This window comes from Apteryx rowi, unplaced genomic scaffold (assembly GCF_003343035.1).
Source record: "Apteryx rowi isolate R43461 unplaced genomic scaffold, aptRow1 scaffold_440, whole genome shotgun sequence".
In the NCBI taxonomy this organism is placed as follows: domain Eukaryota; kingdom Metazoa; phylum Chordata; class Aves; order Apterygiformes; family Apterygidae; genus Apteryx; species Apteryx rowi.
In genome coordinates, this window is record NW_020450695.1 from 440311 (window position 1) to 460119 (window position 19809).

Sequence of the window (19809 nt, forward strand, 5' to 3'; positions counted from 1 at the left end):
AGAGTTGTCAGTTAAAAAATAGATTGCATTGACCAAAAAAGAAAACATTTTCTTTAGTAGCCAATGAATCCTGATCTCCCCTCTGCCCTAGCTTTAAATGTTTTCTAAAGGAAAAATAACATTTTTATGGACAAATGCTTTTCCATGTGAGGTGCTTTCTGTTCCATTTCCCACTATGAGACTGCTGTTCAGTTTCCACCAAGATGCAACATCATTTGATCTCAACCTTAACAATTCTTGATCAGAACTAAAGTTGATTTATTGGCACAACTGGGTCCAGAGCAAGCACATGTTAATGACCTCCTTGTTGTGGGTGCAGAGAAAATCACAACCACGAGCACGACAATTGAAAGTACTTTTTCAGGAGAAGGAAAATTCTTTTTCTGTCATTGGGATTGTAATCACTGAGATCAGGCATAAGAGGGAGACATGGTCACATTATAGGGCAATTTAGGGTTTAATTCCATTCTTTTTACTCTTAACTGATGATAACATGAGATCAGAATTTTCCCAAATGAAAACATGGAATAACTATTGGGTCCACTGAGGCTGCTCTGATTTATGCCAATGGAAACAAAGCAGTGTCTTGCCTCAGGGGCTTTAGCTTTTAAAAAGGATTTATTAAAGGGGTAAAATAAAGCCATAGGAGACAAAAAAATAGAGTCAAGTTCCCTGCTCTGGATAGGTTCAACCCAAACAAGAAGTTCTGGGCTTGATGATGAACCCACAGAGTGAGCTTTCAGACCTATGCTCTGCAAGAAGTCAGATTATATGATCGCAGTGATTCCTCCTGGCCTTAAAACCTCCAATCTATGAGATGAAACTATATAATCCAAGATAAACATTTTCTGAAAGATAATTTGCCTAGTTTCTCTGTTTTCCTTTCTACTTCCTGTTTGTTCACTCTGTTGCTGTTGCATCTTTTCTTTCAGTGAAATGAAATGTTCTTCAGCTCACGAAAGAAATATTACTAAGGCAAGACTGACTAATAATTCCCAGCAGAACCCCTTGGTGGGTAATGCTTATTCATCAAATTTGACATTGATTTGCAATTTTGACACTCTCAGCAACCTGATCTTTGCAGAAATTGGAACCTTTACATTGTCTTTTGAGCCGGAGGGTGTTTAGAATCATTCTTAAGACACTGTAAATGAAGATACTTATCCGATAAGAGGATTTTACACAGAGCTTTGATTGGGAGTTTGAATCAGTTATATTAAATCTGAACATTTCTAAGCAGTCAGGCAAGTTTAAACTCCAGTGGAGCCAAAACATTTGCAGCTATATAACAAACAGCTTTCAGTGCTAATAAATGTCATTTTCCTCCTGTCTACAACATGTCACTAGATTCCCCCAGCATGAAATGAAACTGGTCCTAAAGAATGCTAACAGAGCCCCAGATACATTTCTACCTCCTTGGACCCCTAAACATGGACAGCAAAGGTAATACTTTTCAAACTCTAGTGCTTATAACATAATTTGTCTTTGTCCTCAAGGCCATGCTTGTCTCTCTGATGAGGTGAAAGGTGTGACTGGGATGGAGGGGTTCCTGAGCGCAGATCTCACTTCTGCCATAGATAGGGTTGGGTATTCTAGGCAGGTCACCGGACTCCTGAGGGCCAAAATCAAAGAGGGAGTCTACAGTGTTGTAACCTCTATTTTCAGGGGCACCTTTCAGCTCCCTGTGTCCTTCCACACATAGTTCCTCTAGCTTTGTTTGACATGGGCCCAGTTCCTACCACGTAACATATTCCTTACCCTTATAGAATCAACCCAGCGTATGGCTAAGCCAGGACGGCGCATATAATGGCACATGGCCTTCAGCTGCCTCTGGCTGCCTGCTCATATCCCTTCCCCTATGCATGTGTGTGGGATCCTGCAAGCCAATAGCTCACACCAAGCACAGAGCAAGAGCAACTAGCAAGATGATGTAGACAGCTGTAAGTTAAGAGACTCACTCTGATAAATCTGCACCAAAGTAGATCCTCAACTACATTGGCTGGGAATAAATAGATTGAAGAGAAAATGAACAATAGGGAATCTAAATCAGATCACAACCCTACTGAATGTAGCCCAACCTTATTTCCCAATTTACTGTTTGTAGCCTGAGCTAATGAAACATATTACCTCATAGCAAATGAATTAACATGCCTCATGAGAGCTTTTGGTGCACTGTCAGAGTGCTGCCCTGGACCTATTACCCAGTGTAACCCTATTAACAGAGAGTAAACCATAATGCACCAAAGGCTCCAAATGCAAAAGAAAAAACTGCTTGTATCCACTAAATGCATGCAAGTGAATTCTGATGGTAGGACTATATAGGGTTTCTGGTGTAAATTCCCAGTATAAAAACACCACAGTTTCTGAAACATTCATTTTAATGACTGAGATCTTCCAGACTCCGTCTCTTTCCCAGTTACAGTCCCAGTCCCAGAAAGCTCTCCAAACTTCCTTTGTTATTAAAATAGAGGAGGAAGGGGAGATTTTTCTTTTTAATTAAATCCAAATGCAGTACAAGTTTGCACCTAATAACAAAAAGAAAGAATTATAGCTATTTTTACACTTTCTGCTCAGGTTGGACCATAGATAATCTCTGAGACGTTCTTCTACATCAGAACGTGAGACCAGGCTTAAGGGATGCATTTTAATATATAGGGATGTCTCCCTTGGACTTGTGCATTACAGACCCTACATTCCTTGTCCCATCCTCCAGTCAAGGTCCTGAGACAGATGGGAAAAACAAAAACAGTCATACTAATAAGGTCACAAAGACTAATTATTTATAGACAGGTAGCCAGTATCCACCTGCCATAGCCTGGGACTGCACATTGCTTCCAGACAGGAACCTGAACCGTGATCAAACACAACTGAGGCCACAGACAGCTTTGGGGAAGAGGAAGTCCAGCTTTTTCACTCCTGTTTAATCTTTAAATAAAGAGTATGGCTCCAAATGGAGCTGGTGGCTGTTTCTACTGACAGCTAGGGGGTTGGCTGGGGTCACTGTGGAATTCAAGACCATCTCAAGGTAATAGGCAGCATGAATAATCTTGGGATACTGGCTGAACCCAGATGCTGATTCATCCTTTGGCAATGACTGTCCATAGACCTTACAAGCAGTAGGGAGACAGAGGAAGCAATACAGGGAAAATTATAAAATATTCAAATATTCCACAGAGTTAGCCAGAGGATGTGAATTATGTTGATCTTGATGTCATGAAGTTCTAACAGCTGCTTTACATGTCACAATGACAGCTATGAATTCAAGCAGACACACGTTCACAGCAATACTTTTATTACACATCTTATGATTTTGGCCTAAGGAGAAAAGGAACTTGAGCGTAATTTCAGAACCATAGTGTACATATATATAACATGAAGTTGGCTTTGTGACATCTCCCGACACTGTTGTATCATCTTTCTACAGAGGAAAGGGGAAACTCCTTCCAGAAATCACAACAGTCTCACAAAGAAGGATGAGTTAAGATGAACATGTGCTGGGGGGGGAGTTGCACAGTAGAGTCAAAAGTGGTTCTTACAGAGCAAAGATGGGCCATTATAGGAATTAGAGATCAAAACCTTCTACATGTGGAGAAATTTCAGACCCACCACATTCTACTGGAGTTTACACATGAGATTTTCCAAGTGATTTAATGGTCCATTTTCTGTGGGGTCTGAAATAGATAAAGACTAAAATTCTGATCTAGATTTTTAATATGCCAAATGTGAGGTTTGCAACATTGGATTTAGAGAATTCTCTAGTCCAAGAGATCTCCATCATAGTCCACTAAACTAGTCTCACTTCCTTTATGACACTTCCTCATGTAAGAGAGCTATAACTAAGTACAACGTGACAGCTGTTATTATGGTTTATTTCCAGCAAACCTTTTTCTCTGGACATTTGCAGTTCTGATTTAACAACATTGTTATAAAATGTCTCATCTTTTACTATTTTTGCTTCAAAAGCTCATAGCTTAACAAATTCAAAATGTTTGTCACAAATTTATTTGGTGGCAAGGTTGGTGGAAAGAGGCAGGTTTGAGGCAAAAAGGTAGTAGTTGGTAGTGTCTGGTTTCTATTTTCTGCCAAAAATTTGCAGAAACAAAAGTATTTTGAGTTTACAGGGTTTGAAGAGGATTCTTGAAAAGAAAACCAAAGTTTCCATGGTGGGAAAGAGAGATACTTTTGTGATTAGCTCTACGTGATTCATCAGCTCAGTTGTGTGTTAGATGAATCAGCAGCCTGAAGTTCAGTGTCTATGCTACTGATTATACAGAGTAATGGGGGAAGGCTGATCTAAACAAAGCACCAACATGGATAATATAAAACATATGTAGAGAAGGTTGGAGCACTGCACACGGGCAGGGTGTAGTAGCAAAAGGAAAGGTCACTGAGAAGAGGAGATAATTGATTTGGCAGAAAACTAAGCTATTATAAGGCAGTGGACTGGGTAGACAGAACAAGTCACGTCCAGAAGTTGAATTCATGCAGCACCCACACAAGCCAATAAACCCTGCCAAGAGTATAGATACTCATTAGTTGAGGGGCACCCCACAAACACACAGCCAGCATGCTTGCAGGGCAGCGCTGGACAGACTAAATGAGAAACAGTATCTCTGAACTCACTGTCTGCTTAAATCACCACTGTGTTAACAAGATTACTTTCCCTTTCATTTGGAATACTTAACTTTTTCTCTTTTCCCTTTTTGCTAAGATCAAAAACGCTCTTCTACCCATTCTGATCTTTTGGATAAACCAACCCAGTAACACAGCAGTTGTTTGACTGAAATACCTGCTGATCACAGCTGAGTCAACTGCATGAAAGAATTTCAGTGCAAAAAGGTACCTTATTCTGATCTGGTGTGGAAGCTGTCCTAAATAAGGGAAGATGGGGTCCAGAAGATGGTACCTTCACTGAGATTCTAAGAAACAAAATTCTGTTCTCTAGGAAAAAGATCATTTCTAAGAAAACTCTTGATTTCAAATTTCCCTGTCAAGAAATGATGGCTGCCCTGGAGGAAAATTAGAAAAAATTGAGCAGGGGGAAGGGTGAGAAGACAAAGACCTACTCTGTTCCCCATCTCTGACTGTCTTTGAGCTTTTTTCAGTTGAAAAACAGCTAATTTTTTTTTATTCTAACCCTTGCCAGTTGGAACAGAGCTGTAGAACTATGTGGAAGCATTGCTTTCTGAGTGGCAGTAACATTTCCATGTGGAAACAAAACGCTTTCAGCAAAACCTGTTCAAGAGAATCAGAATCTGCAATTACAAAATATTTCATTTTGGTGAAAATTTTCTTTTTTGACAAAAAGCTTTTATTTTCTTTTAAAATGTCACAACATGGTTTTCTAACCAGCTCTATCTACAGAAGGTGTTTTAAAGCTCTATTTCACAAGAGTGCTAGCCTTTCTGGGGCTCAGTGGTGTGGCATTTCTTTATCCAAAGCTGTTACTCTTATCCAAAGCTTTCTGCCTCAGCTATCAAGCTGATCAGCTTATTTGCAACTGCCTTGTTTCATACTTGAATGCCTCATTTACACCAATAAAAACATGTGAGAGCCATTTGTGCCGGCACAAATCATACTCTGCTCATTACAAAAGAACTGAGGGCAATTTCATTTTATGCAGAACATGCTAACTGCATAACAATGGCCACTCTGCCTGTTAAACCTAATGCAGACTGCATTATTTAAAGCCCCACATGCTCTCAGTCACTGCTCTGGCTGGAAGGACCAGGCTTCCTGTTAATGCTGTTTTGCTCAAAATGTTTTGGTCTTTCCAGCAGGAGACCAGATACAGATCAAACGCAGAGGATCCTCCTGCTGAATGGAGAAAAGGCCAGGAATCACCAAGAAGTCACTCTTCTGTTATGATTCGGGTGGGAAACAGACTTTGGGCACTTTCTCTACAGTTATAAAAAGCTGGAAGCACAAAATGTAAAGAAAGATATAAATGGAGCTGTTCACATGACAACAGCAGTCAGTGTTTAGAGTAAGTGCCAAATTCTCAGTGCAGCAAAAACACCAGTCTCTATGAAGAATAACTGCCCTAACCTAAGATTGGATGCTACCCAATGAAATCCATGGCAATGCTCTAGTGGTGTAAAACTGGGCCAGAATAGTCAAGGGACATGCCCTTTGTTACCTGGAAATCAGTGGCAGAGCTGAGAGGTTCTGTATGGGATACCTGAATTAATCTACATATATCTGCAGGCCACACAGCAGGCTTATTTTTAAAGATTTTAATTTCTAGTCATATTGGAGACTGGGCTGGAAGCAGCTCCTTCAGAGAGTAGGAATAATGTGGAATTAGACAAAGCTCACTTAAAAATAGCTGCTTTCCATACCCCTGATTGAATGGACAGATCAGTATCTTTTTTCACTGGTGAAAAACATTATTCTTCAACCAAGGCAGGGATTGTAAACTTTGCTTAATTTGGCTCCTGCATAAGGTCATGCCACCATTCATTAAATTCCTCCTCTCTCTGCTCTTAAATTTGCAAGCCCTCAAGCCTTCCTGTACAACAGGGAAGGAAAGGAAGACACTACATTGCAGCCTGAAACAGATTCACACATGAGCCTTTGTCCTTCTTGGGTTGCCCCTTGGCACAAGTAGCCACATTACAATAGCCTCCCAGTTGGGAGAAATTTGCAGGAAACACCTAAGAAAAATAGCTTGCTTTTTTTTTTTCCTGAGGGCTAAAAGGAGAAGGAGGACTGTTAAACTGCCCAGTTGCAGCACATACTTTCTAAAATGTCCCATTTAAAACCAATCTCCCTTCATAGCTGATCTGCCAGGTAACTCTCTCAGGAATGCAAATCCAGAGCTTTGAACTTCAGAATCTATCACACCAATCTTATTGCCTATGTTAAGACTTATTATAAAGGAAAGTAAATGATAGGAAGGCCCTGGATGGACACACCAGTGATCTGTTTTCATTTCTTGGCTGTGTCATAACAGTCTCATTACCAAACACATCATTATCTTGTGGAACTCATTTCCATAGGGTCCTCTAGACTGAGGCCAAAGGCTTAGTGGGAGTCAGGAGACAATTACACATACATACAAATAATGAGAACAGCCATATTAAGATTAGCTGGAAATTACTTTAAAATACAGAAGAGATATAAGCTCTTATCTACTTTGGGGCATTAGCTAAGCACCAATTAACAGAAATTAGAATAATGGTGCACCCTCTCATAATTTTTTCCATTATTGTTCACAATAATTTTTCTGTGATTTCTTATGACTTTCTTTGCGGCATTTCATACTGGAAACAGGAGAAGGACCAGACAGACTATATGTCAGAATTATGAACAATTTCTATTTCCTGTGTATTTGTGCAAAAGCTACCACCAACCCCTAAAGGACATGTCGGCTCCTAAGCCCCAGTAATGTTGGTGGGACTTCCCCTCTGTATATAAATAAAGAATTATTAGGTTTTAAATTGCTCTAGCCTTGATTCAAAGTCAAGCACATAAGTAAGTGCTTTCCTGAAGAAAGGCCCCTGGGTCTCAGTTTCCTATCTGCATATCAAGCACAGTAGACTTGCCACTTCAGAAAAGCCTTGGGACAAGGAGAAATCTGTTTGTTCCCAAGGGTGAGAGGGCTCTCTTGCTATGCTTACAAGGAAGCAGAGATAATCAGCCAAGTTCTTAATCAGATTTTGGAAGGTTCATGGAGACAGCACTAATAAATCCCTTCAGCCACCCTACTTTCCCTTCAGTAGCAGCCTTTCCCTGGACTTATGATGCACTGTGGCCCTCCCACGCCAAGCAAAATGAGGACCTGATTCTTGGCTGGGACCATTTTGGTAACCTATGATAATGCCACGCAATCAAAGATCAGTGTTAAAACATGAATCCAGATGCACACAGCAATGCCATGAACAGCCGACTTTGGCTAGCCTCTTTCTGGTGCTGATGTGAGATGAGATAGTGTCCCCTTGGGATTGCTGATGGTGAACTCAGGTAGCAGAGACAAGCAAGATCTGTCTGGTGCTTGAAAGGAGTCAGAAGAAGCTACAAGAGCAAAGGGTGCCTCCACAACAGGAAGATAAAGTAGCGATGATGTCCAGCTGAACTGAGTGTTCACATTCATGCCTGAAAGGGATCTGAATCAAACCACCAGGTCCAATACATTACTTACTTTTGCAGGGCATCTGCCACAAGGTCCGTACATTGCAAATATGCATTCTAAAAAAGCTGAATTAAACTTGTGTCTGAGTTTCCCATGTTATGGGGTGGCCAGAGAGAAATGCCAGATTCAAATTCTGAGCTTGATCCTCTTCCCCAGATTAGATCCCTTAGGGAAATAAAGAGGTTCAGCTTGGTTGCTTATCCCAGCATCTGTACTTTGCACAGCAGCCTAGAAACCACAGCAAGCTCGACTCCCCCCTGGCACTGCCAGATTCCTTCTACAGTTAACCCTGGAAAGCAACCAAAAGTCACCACAATTCAAAACCACAAAGGGCCTGCTGCTAGTCTCACAAACCTTGGTTTTGCACCAAGCTAAGAGCAGCATTACTGAAGCTATGCCTGATTTGTAGTCTGTAAGTGAGAACAGAAGCTGGCTGTCTGCATAGAGAAGTTAAACCCCTTTAATTATTAAAACATATCCTATTGCTGTTGGAAATCCCATCACCATTGGAAAAAACACACTTGTAATAAATTTATGCTATATATCAAAGGCCACTTTCTGTAAATAAAGCATTTCTTTTTTTTTCTTTTTTCAAAAAAAGATTTGGCCCAGGGGCTAAATTAATGTTTCATCTGTTATCTTTGAAACATTTCAGAGTGGCAGATTTATCTTCTGTTTACATTCTTCCTCCTAATATAGCAATGAATTATTTTGGTTGATAAGAGGAAAAGATTTAATATAAATGGTTGGAGGATCCTGTTCTGAAGTCAGTGGGAAATTTGGCTGGACAGGAAAGGCAGCTTTGAAATGGAGGGTATTAAAACCCGAGAAGCATTCCTGCAGTCCCAAATGCATTTCACAGAGCATATTACCTATGCGATCCTGCTTCATTCTGGCCCTCAGAGATGAAGAAAGCTGGAGCATGATTCCCAACATGTACAGTGTTTTGCTGTGAAACTGCAGCTATGCACCCGACTCTTATTTATTTTATGTTACCAGTTGTGGCTTATTACCAGAGGAGCCAATGTCCTAGATATCAGAGCCAAGTATTTGCTCTTACTTTGGTAAAAACCTGCCTTGGCTTTCAACTGCACCAGCACAAGGACCCAGCTTGCGTTTCCCAGCTCCCCTCCCACCTAGTTGTACAAACCGTTTCTAGCGTGCAGGCCAGGGTCAGCCCTGCTAGCCCCCAGAGTTGAGCTTAGCTGCCCATGCCCTGGGTGGGTACAATGTGACTGCAGCAGCATCCCTGCTTGAAAGGAGAGCTGGTGAGTGGGGGTAAAAAACAAGGCCTTCACCATCCAAACTGCACTGGTAATCTGAACTCTCCAGGGAAACCCAGTGTGAAAGGGGCTACTTTTGCTAGCTGCATCTGGCTTTCCATGCTCTTGCCTCCTCAGCAGAGAGCAGATGGGCTTCTGATTTTTGCTCTCAAGGCCCACCCTGTGTACAAGCACTTCCTGCCACCACTCCCCCTGCCAAAAGCATGGCTGGTGCCTGCCCAGTGTGCCACCTGCTCTGCCCCAGGGCTGGCAGCACAGCAGGAGGGAACCGCTGGTGCAGCCCACAGTCCCCACCATGCCACTGCTCTCAGCTCCCTGGTGACTTCCCTGGCACCTCAGGGTGCCACTCCTCCCCAGTCTGTCCAAAGAGCCCTGGGCACCGAGGTAGGTTACCACTTTCCCTCCTGCCACACATCACAGAGACCCAGCTGGCACTGCATTTGTGAAATGCTTCATAAACAAGACTATCTAAATAAGCGCAACATCTGCTACCCAGTCCTACCAATTGTTTTCCTGGAGCGCTTCCATCAGCACTCCCCCCCACTCCAAAGTCAAATTAAGGTAAGGATGGTGACTGCACATTTCTGTGTGGACCATGGCTTACACTGCAATGTTGCAGGGTCCAAGTAATGAGCCCTTGGTGTATTGCAGAAGCAATGTGCTCCTGGAGGTCCCACTGGCCTTCAACTCTGGGCTTTTTTGTTGGCTTCCACCCTATTCATCCTCTCTGACCACCAGGGAGAGGCCCCACCGTGGATGGCCCTTTTCCAGGGCATCCAAGGGGAAGGAGCCATGAGGCCACCCTCACTGGTGGAGCCTTCAAGGCATCGTCCTCTGCCTGGGGACTTCAGGAGTGCTCTGAATTTGGCCTCACATACCCTGTTCCCTTTACAGGCCCAGGACACGTCCCTGATGTGTTATTTCAGTAGGGGCTGCTGGAAGGATCTCTAGCCATCATGTGATGCTTGGCTCTGTCCTTGTACATCTGTTCCATCCCTTTGCGGTGCTGGACTGGCACAAAGGGAATGGTCCCAGGCTGAGGATTCACCTCCTGCATGAGTGCTGCCTGACCCTGACCCTATCCAAACTGGATGAAGTTGAAAGTAAGACATAGACTATAAAAAGGCAAGGGAAAATGGCAAATTAGCTTGGCAAATGGTGACTAGCTAGATCAGGCACTGCTGGGGCTTTAAGACACGTAAAGCAGGAACTCTAAATTAAGCCACTTAAAAATGAAGAGTCATATCTAGATCAAATATCAAGGGTCTCTATACAGTCAGAGGACAACACAGACACATCCAGAGTCTATTCAGATCATTGGTAGAAGGACAGCTCTGAAACGATCTTTCTGGAGACGCTGGTCTCTTTCTTTTGACTATAGAGACAGCCTCAATGACTGCTTTAGATTTGATGGCATTTACATGGCTCAAGTTGGCAAAAAAAAAACCCAAACAGCTATTGCAGTGTGAGCCCAGTCAACTAAAGCTCCCAGCTGTTGGAGGGGGAAGCCTGGAAACAAACCCTATACCAGGCTTCAGGCATCACGAATGTATCCCCTCAAAACAAACCCCAGGTATAAATGTTCCCAACTTAGGCCTTTCTACTCCACACTAATTCTTACAATTACTATTTATAATACTCTGTTACTCCCTGCCTGATCAGATTTGCAGATGAGGAGACCCTCCTGCGTGCTTTTGCCAAACGTTCATACACTCCCTGTGATTAAGCTTTCCAGTCATTCAGACAATTCTTATTTTGATCTATAATAAATCCAGCTCTGGTTGGCAGGACATTGCAAGTACTTCCTGAGCTTTCTTGCTACCCATGGGGCTGAACTGAAAGAAAACCTACCACCTGAAGAGAAAAAACAAATGCAAAGCAATGCAAATGGGTAGTTAAGAGAGCAGGACCTATTTTGGGAGCAACTCAATAAGAAATTTGTTTATGAGGCTCTGGGGAAGAGCAGAAGTTATATGCTATAAACCAAAATAGGTCTGTTGCCCTATTCCTAAGTATTGTGTACCTGAAGGCTCCTTTAGGGTGGAAATACATACAACCCTTAGAGACGAACCACAGGAAGGAGACTAAAAAGGAAAACAGCAGTGGTCTGCCTACCCACCCCCTTGGCAATATCCCTCTGAGAGGTACCCAGCAACATGGGGCAGTGGTTAGGAGATTGTCTAAATGGACTCTAGTCAAGGAAAGCACTTTGGCAGTGCAAATACTACCACAGGTTGAAATACAGACCTATAGGGTTGAGTCTCAACAGGAGACCATTGGCACCCCACATTCCTGGTGTCCGTGGTTTCCAGGGCAGCTGTGGCCAGCCACGTTAGGTGCTACAATAGCCTAACGCAGAAACAGCTGCATGGCTCCATCTTCTGAAGATCTGGCTATTAGCTATTTTGGCAGGCAGTTAGTCCAATGATTTATGATACCAAATGCTCACTAGAGAGGATACAGCAAGGTCTTCATGAGGCAACCAATCACAAAGCAACAAACTGGTAATCCAAAGTATACATCTATATCAAGTCTACACACTTTCACATTTTCTGCTCTGTATCATTGGGATTACAGAGACCCTAGTGCAAACTCTATACAATCCATCCTCTTATTGTAGACCAGGCCATGCCCTCAAAGGAGCTTGGCAACTATTGGCAAAATTAGGTCAAATAGTTTTGACCAAAAAATTTTCTTTTTAATTCTAATGGCTTTTTTTAAAATGAAAAGTCTCATTTTGAAAATGCTGAAACACTTCATGATGACATTTTTTTAAATTATATTTATGTCAGAGTTTGTTTTCAAAATGGAAATTTTCATTTAAAATGATCTACACTTGAAAAAAAAGGCAAAAAAGTTTTAACATGATCAAACTAATTCAAGAGCAAAGCAAAACCTTTGTTGCAGGTAGATCTGAATTTTGATCCAAAATCCTTTTTTTTCCTCTCTGTATCTGTTTACTATACTTACAACAATTGCTTGTTTCAGTCACTGTATCAAAAAAATGCTTGCTGTTCCAGCCTGAAGTGATATTCATCCTTCAGCTACTGGCAAGATTGGTTCCCTAATGAAGTCACAGAAGCTTCAGGGAGTGAGGTTACAGCAGTCCCTTGTGAATATATGAGGATATCATGGCCCAGTGCTCTCATGCTGGGATGTACCCAATCCTCCCTCCTTCCAATCCCTCCATCTCTTGACAAAAGCTTAACTATGGCTGGGAGATACACTGAATACTGGAGATATGCAGAATACAGGAATGATCCTGATGGGCTTCTTTATTCACCACACAGTCTCAAAGTCAGTCCCAGCATCACTGTTTACTCCCTTTTGCTGATCATCTCAGCTGAACTCTGCCCAAACCACATTTCAAGACCCCATAGAAGAACAATGACACTTCAGCCAGAAGCTGAACAACATCATTTAAAAAATCTTTTCTCCATCTGATTTTCTTTTGCTTCCTATTCAGTCAGTATGATGTAGAGGGCCTTCACACACAGCCTTAAAAAATCTCCCATTATAATGCAGGTTCCTTTCCATTGCTCTAGTTATAGCCTATCATTGACTATAGCTCAGGAAAAGCAGGAGTTGGATATCCTCCAAGCCTGCTGAACAGAGCACCAAGACACTGATTACAAAGGAGAGGACTCCTCATATCCTCTGCTTCAGAAGGACAGACACATCTGCATGAAGGATCAGGGTCTGGCAGTCCCCAGAACTAGAAGAGTTTTCAATGTGAGGTCCCTTCTCAGGCCCGTCAATCACTCTTCATTACACAGGTGATGATTCTCTGCAAAATCTGATCTGCCTTTTGTGAAAATCAGAGTTGCAGCAGTTTACTCCAAAACACCCTTCCATTTCACAGTCCTGCAGACCCAGACACATAAGATAACTAAGCTAGTGAGTTAGTCAAGGACAGACAGCCTGGAGTCTAGTCCTGCTTGTGCACTGGCAGAATTGACTACTAAGTTCCAGTCAGGAACAACAAGGAAAGCCTGCCTCAGAAAACTGGACAAGTAAGTACAATTTGTCTGCAGTTTTTTGCTGGTAATCTCTTTGCGCAAGGAATCAGCCAGCTTGACCATCAGATTTCAGCTGAGTTCGCAGGGTGAGCAACTGGAAAGGCATATATTTCCCTCCTGGCAAAGGGGGTGCCTACAGCTTGGTCTCTCTGTGCAGCAATAACCGAGGCACTGCTGAGAGCCATTTGCTTGTCTCACTTTTCAAAGCAGAAACGCACTTAAATGGGAGATGCCCAAATTAAGGCCCAGGAAACTGAAAGCAACCTTGCGTCCCTAATTGCAGACCGCAGCCTCTCCCAGTTGGAATGGCCACAGAAGGTCCCCTGGAAGAAAATGAGCCCCCACACACTTAGGGAACTAGTCCTTACAGGCTAGCAAGACAGCAAGTCCCGGGGCCTGCCATTCCTGCTGTCATTCCTTGGCTGTATTAAAGATGAGGGCAGTGGCTGTCTGTTCCACTCCATGCACTCTCTGCTTGGCTCCTGGCAAGTTACCAGCTGAAGCCATGGTGGGAAAGCCTGAAATTCTTCTTTTCCATCTATATTTCACCTTCAGTTTCTCATGCACTCTGAACAGTCACTCCTACAGTCTTCCTTCCCTTTCTCCTCAACCCATTCAGCACCCCAGCTAGGTGGTGATGGCATCCTACCAGATGCTGAACCTGAAAGCACCCCCATCTTGCCCATAGATCACACAGGGAGGGAGGCAGTATTTGTCACCACTCCATCGGCCTCTGACAGACACTTTTGCCATTAAGACGTCAAAACAGGTTTCTCTCTGGAAATTCAACAGCCCTGCAGACTTACCCTTACAGGCAGCAGCCCCAGCTGGACATCTGTTCCCTTTCAACCCCACACGTGCACTTAAAATGCCGGTACTGTCCACTTCTTTGGGGGCTTAGGCTCCTATTAAAGCTGCCCTCAGCAAGATTCATTGTTATCTCCCACTGTTGATCTGATTTATGGATTGACCTGTGTTAATTAAGGTCATAAAACTGGCAGCAGGAAAAGGCTTCCAGCACTGTGATGCTGTTTAACGTTGGATTATTTTCCAGCCCCTGCGCTATTTTGCAGGGGATGGGAGATGGCGCAGCTGAAGTTCTGTGATCAGAAATGAAACTTCACTGGGATAAGCCCTTGCTCTTCTCTCAGCCTCAGGGGAGGCAAGTCACTGGGAAAATGAAGTCATCTCCACACAGCACTGATTCACAGACACCAATGAATTCATAGTCCAAACGATTATTATTCAGATCGGCTCTGTATCTACAGCCTCATCTGATGTTGGATCTCCATTGTGCTGGGCACTGTATAAGTATCTTGTAAAAACTATCCCTACCTCACAGAGTTTACAGTCTGAGTTTGGAATTTGGGTTTTTTTGTTAAAAAATCTTCAAAGCCCAGAGATTTTTGTCAAGATAAAAAATATGAATGAGTTTCATATCTGATACAGTAGCACAGATCTCAAGGATGTACATGTGACCTCATGTGTTACCTATTAAATAGGCAGATAAATGCACACAAAACCAGTGCTACATATTTCTATTTGTAATCTGCTACACTTTGTTACACTAATTTGTTACAATTTGCAATTTATTACACTTTCACAAAAGTCCTTTATCTTATTTTAAACCCTGCTTGTGCTCTTTCATGGTGCAAGTTTACTTTTGGCACGTGAAGCTGCCTTCCCCAGAAAGGATGATTTCTTTCTCTATTTCACTTTCCTCTTTCTAGCCAATTTCATCACAGGGTTCCCATGACCTGGCTCAGAAATTTGTTCATGTGGCCACATTAGCCACCTGGGACTTTGTAAGCATATTCTTATTACACTTTTGTTTTAACATCAAACTTGGTCACTGTGGACTCCACTGGCAGCCACAGCAAAAATGTGTGCTTGATGCAAGTATCCTGCAATCGTATGTATATCCCAGTGCAAGACAAAAATATTTTATGTCCCAAGACAAAAATGAAAAAAAAAAGTGCTACATATTTCTATTTGTAATTTGTGAAAATTCAAATTAAAAAATGTAACTGCAGCATGTAAATAAACTCAGTTCTTCAGAGATCTCTAAATAGGTTAAGAGTCACATGAAGTCGTTATTTAAAGAGTGCATATCTTTCAAAAAATGCTACAAGTTATAGACTGGTTGAAGGAATTTCTGAATGAGTTTCTGTGACCTTTGTTATGCATGAGGTCAGATCGATTATCATAATGGTCCCTTCTGGCCATGAGCTATGAATCTGTTAATTTTAGCTCAATATTCTCTTTCTCTGAGGACTAAGCTAACTGAAATGATATCACATTTTCCACTTTAGGACTAAAGGCACACTCAGTCACCACAAATGAGCTGATGTGCACTGCTGTATTATCATACACTAACTTCTGTGTATATCTGAACTTTTACTTAGCTATTTGTTAAGTCACATTCTCCTCATTGAACCAGCAATTAGTACTGACATCCCAGATGATGAAAATCAGACTGAGACATCCCTTCTGCTCCATTCTCCAAAAATTAGAACATTTAAAAATAATTAAATATTTACCTTCCTTCTGGCGTGAATGTTTAGGTTCCTGTTTCAGAGTTCCTCTTCCGTTCTACAGGGCTTATGTATGTTTTCTAAGAGGAGCTGAAATTCTCTCAGTCACTTGATTCCCATAGGTGGTGCTTTAAAAAGGAGTAAACAGATACTGTGAGGCTTAGCACTGCTGCAAAAAACATTACAGTTGTAGGTTATCAGAAGATAGATTGAACAATTTTGCAATTAAAGCACACCAATATATTTCATGGCAGCAAGGCTTCTCTGCAGCCAAGTAGAAGACACAAACTTCATTTCCAGAGCCAGCTGTTCGTATGATACAATGTCAAAAAAGGTCCCTTTTCACCACAAATAATCCACCCACAGTTAACTGAGAGCTGACTATTCCATTTCAGGCTCATTAAGGTGAAATCAAAACATTTTGTCTTAGCCAACTGAACAGAAGCGTTCTACTCCAAGTTAGTTTAATATTCCTCTGCCTTTGGGCCTCGTGTCTCCCCGCTGCTGTACAAAGCAGGGTGCAGCACACCTGAACACTTTGTAGGCTGCATCCTTCATCCATTTTGAGATTTTTGACTCCCCATTTTTCCTAACAGTTCTTTTCTTGTGAGAAAGGTAGTTTTTTGGTCTCCTTCTCACAGCTTGGAATGAAAATTAATACTGATCTATGAAGGTTTTACTTGAGACAAAATATCCCATTTTTGCACAGCCTCTATTTAAGATGTTGAACTTGGACAGGAAAAAGCTTTGGTGAAAGCAGAGTGGAAGTTTTTAACCCAGGAAAATTTACATGATGTTTAGTTGTGATCAGTTCCCCAGTCCACTCCTCCTCAGGGTGTGCAAAGAGCTGTGCTGGTACAAAGGAAAGGACAAAGGAAGGCATGTTGGGGGCAGAAAAGAGTGGCATGAAGCCAGGACAACTTAATCAAGTACTCGTGAAACTCAGCATCAGAGAAGGAAGGTCAAAATGGGGTTTATAACAGAAATGCAGACACAACATGATGATGCGGAGACAATCTGCTCTCCATAATATTCTTATTATCCTAAGCAAACAGAGGACAAGAATGGCCTGTACCACGGTACTGTTCTGTTGTGTTTGTGTAAGAATCACATTTTAATTCACTTTCACCAGTGGCTTTAAGTCAATACTCTTTCATAGCCACATTCTCATGTGAAATCTATATCCTGGCAATTTGAATCAAAACTGCCCCAGGTCAGACACCTGTAAAGCTGATCTACAGTGGGAAAGAGTGGCAGTTCTGCATTAACAGGCAAGAGAAAATTCAGAGTCATGGTTTTTCCTCTCGTACCTTTAGGAGGCAGAAAGGAATACCTGCCTGCAATTACAAATGTTCATATCATTACACAATTTCTCATGAACCTCCCTCCCTCACCCTTCTGCATACACAGTTGTAGAGAGGCAACTGAGGGAGACAGACTTCAGGGCAAATGGGGCATAAAACATATTCATGCTAAATCTGTCTACAAACAAACACTTTTGTAGATTTAATCAGTTTTTAAAGATTTAAGCTCCAGGTTCTTTGCCCTTCCCAGACTTTGGTCTCCAAGATTTGTCTATTTAGATTCCTGTGGCTTAGTCACTGAAAGCTACAATGGGACAGGGATTTGGGAGTAGGAAGGAAGAGTCTGGTCATCTGTAGTTTATGCCAATATAGAACTACTGAAACTGTCATCAGCACTCAGTAAGAAACTGCCTTTACCTCCAAAAACCACAGTCTGTGCCTTGACCTAGTAGTCTACAATGCAAAATATGTGTTGTGGGCTCTTAACCACCTTCATCCCAACCAATCCTTAGAGGATGCTCTCATATGTACCCACAGCCCCTAGAAGATGTTTTGCCAGCTGAGGTTAGGCATACACAAGGGAACCTTAGTGAGGTCCCCTTATACCCATAACCATCCCTGACACCTGTGGTGGGAGCTGGGAGAACTTGCTCACAAGCAACAGAAGACGGATTGGGGTGGCAGCCTGGGTCACCCTTCCCAACCTCTCCACCCCCTCATGCTCTCAGAGGCTGCTGCCTCTGCAGCAGGGGTGGCTTAACTGTACATGAAACTGTTCCTGAACTACTACAGTTTACAGTATTAAAGGCTTTTCCAGACATGCTGGAAACAGCCTCCAACAGAGCAATGAGACAAACAAGCAAGGACAGTGATTTCACCAGCTGTCCCAGATGAACCCATGGGTACCTATGATTCAACACCCTCTAGCTGCTCAGCTCAGAGGTGAGGGGTCTCCTGGCACACAGCTCAGCAGTGCTTGAGTGGGAAGAAGAGCAAGCACTAGCAGATCAGGCCTAGAAAGAGGGGCTCAGTGAAGTGTGCCAGGGACACACTCCTGTTCTGTGTCTTCCAGCAAACAGCTAATGCTCTGCAGTAGGCAGCTGCAGGGGAGCGAGACATTGATGCTCTGTATGTCTCTGCTGCAGTTTGGATGGTGTCTTCTCTAGTAACTGACTGCTAGGATTCTCTGAGTAGTTCTGCTGTGGTTTACATCAGATCTACCAATTTTCCGGAAATGCTGAAGAACTTATAGATCCTGAGGCTTAAAACATCCATCAGCCTTAACTCAAACAAAATTGCTGTATATTACATAAGATGAAATCCTATTATTTTCCCCACGTTAAGTGCCTCTTAATTTAAATCCTTGATTTTTTTTTTCCAGGCCTCTCACGAACCCACCACTCATAGCTGTGTAACATGTTGTTAACATGCAACAATGTGTGGTAGGGATTGGCCATGATTATTTCACCAGTTCTTCTGTGGTCTGGTCTTCTTACTGAGGCAAAAAGAACTTGCCAGACTTAATTAAAATTAAGTAAGAAGAAATTTTTCCAGGGGCCTCCACAAATTACAAATCACATACACAGCATTCAGTTTTGCAGCCCATAATCACATTAGTAATGCAACTGAAGTGAACAGAACTCCTTGGATGAGTAAGAGTTACTCATAGAAAAAAGTATTTCAGATTTGGTTACAGCCTAGGTTGGACTCACTCCAAAGTGAAAGTTTCATATACCCTAGTCCTGTTCGTGATTTGGGGGCAAAGGTCAAAGTTCATCCTTTCAAAAAGTGATGCCAACTGCATATCAGATGAGTGTGGGCTTTCTATTTAAAGATACATTGAGTGGTTCTAACAACTTAATTCCACTGATGCTATGGTTACAGTTCTAAAATGAAGGACTGTTTTTGCAGCTGACATTAGAAATGAAATAAAACCAATACAGCCCTGTAAGGAAGAGTCTTTTAAGCCACATTGGCTTGGATGCATGCATACATCCCTGAGAAGCAATCAGAGACTTATATGCTGAACAGAAGAGGACAGAGCAGGTTCTGGCACCAATTACTATTTAACATAGTTCAGGTCCATGGAAATGCCTTGCCTGGCACATTCAAAGATGTAAGGAGAGCTGGGCATCTTGTTTGCAGTGGACCTTTTAGATAGTGGAGTGTCCAAGGACTTTGGGTACAAATTTTCAAGCAACAGCTGCATGTTCTGCCATACAAAGCCCATTGCATGCTGTGGATTTGCACAGAGGGGGTCATTCATACCACCGGAAGACATTCCAATGCATTTCAGGTGCTAATGGAAGCATTCATCTGGGGCTTTGCTGACCCACTGAGCTCCTCTCGTAGGCTTTCACAGGCAGCCTAGCAGCTCCAGTAGTTCTCCTCTGCCACACCATTGCATAAGGAGAAGCATTACAGATGTGGGCAATATGGTCCAGGATGATGTTATATAAGTGCAAGCCCCTGTGGAAAAACCTCCTACCCCCTGAAGACCTTAACTCAAATAGACCTGGGAATGGACTCTTATTT

At 42.4% G+C, this 19809-nt stretch overlaps 1 long non-coding RNA gene across 3 annotated transcripts in view; it reads right to left on the reverse strand.

Annotated features, from left to right (window-relative positions):
* Positions 1-19809, reverse strand: part of LOC112971448 — a 104174-nt gene that overhangs the window by 42176 nt on the left and 42189 nt on the right. For all 3 annotated transcript variants that reach the window (XR_003255344.1, XR_003255346.1, XR_003255345.1), the window contains exon 3: positions 15977-16098. This is a non-coding gene — a long non-coding RNA (uncharacterized LOC112971448). The remainder of the gene's footprint in view (positions 1-15976; positions 16099-19809) is intronic.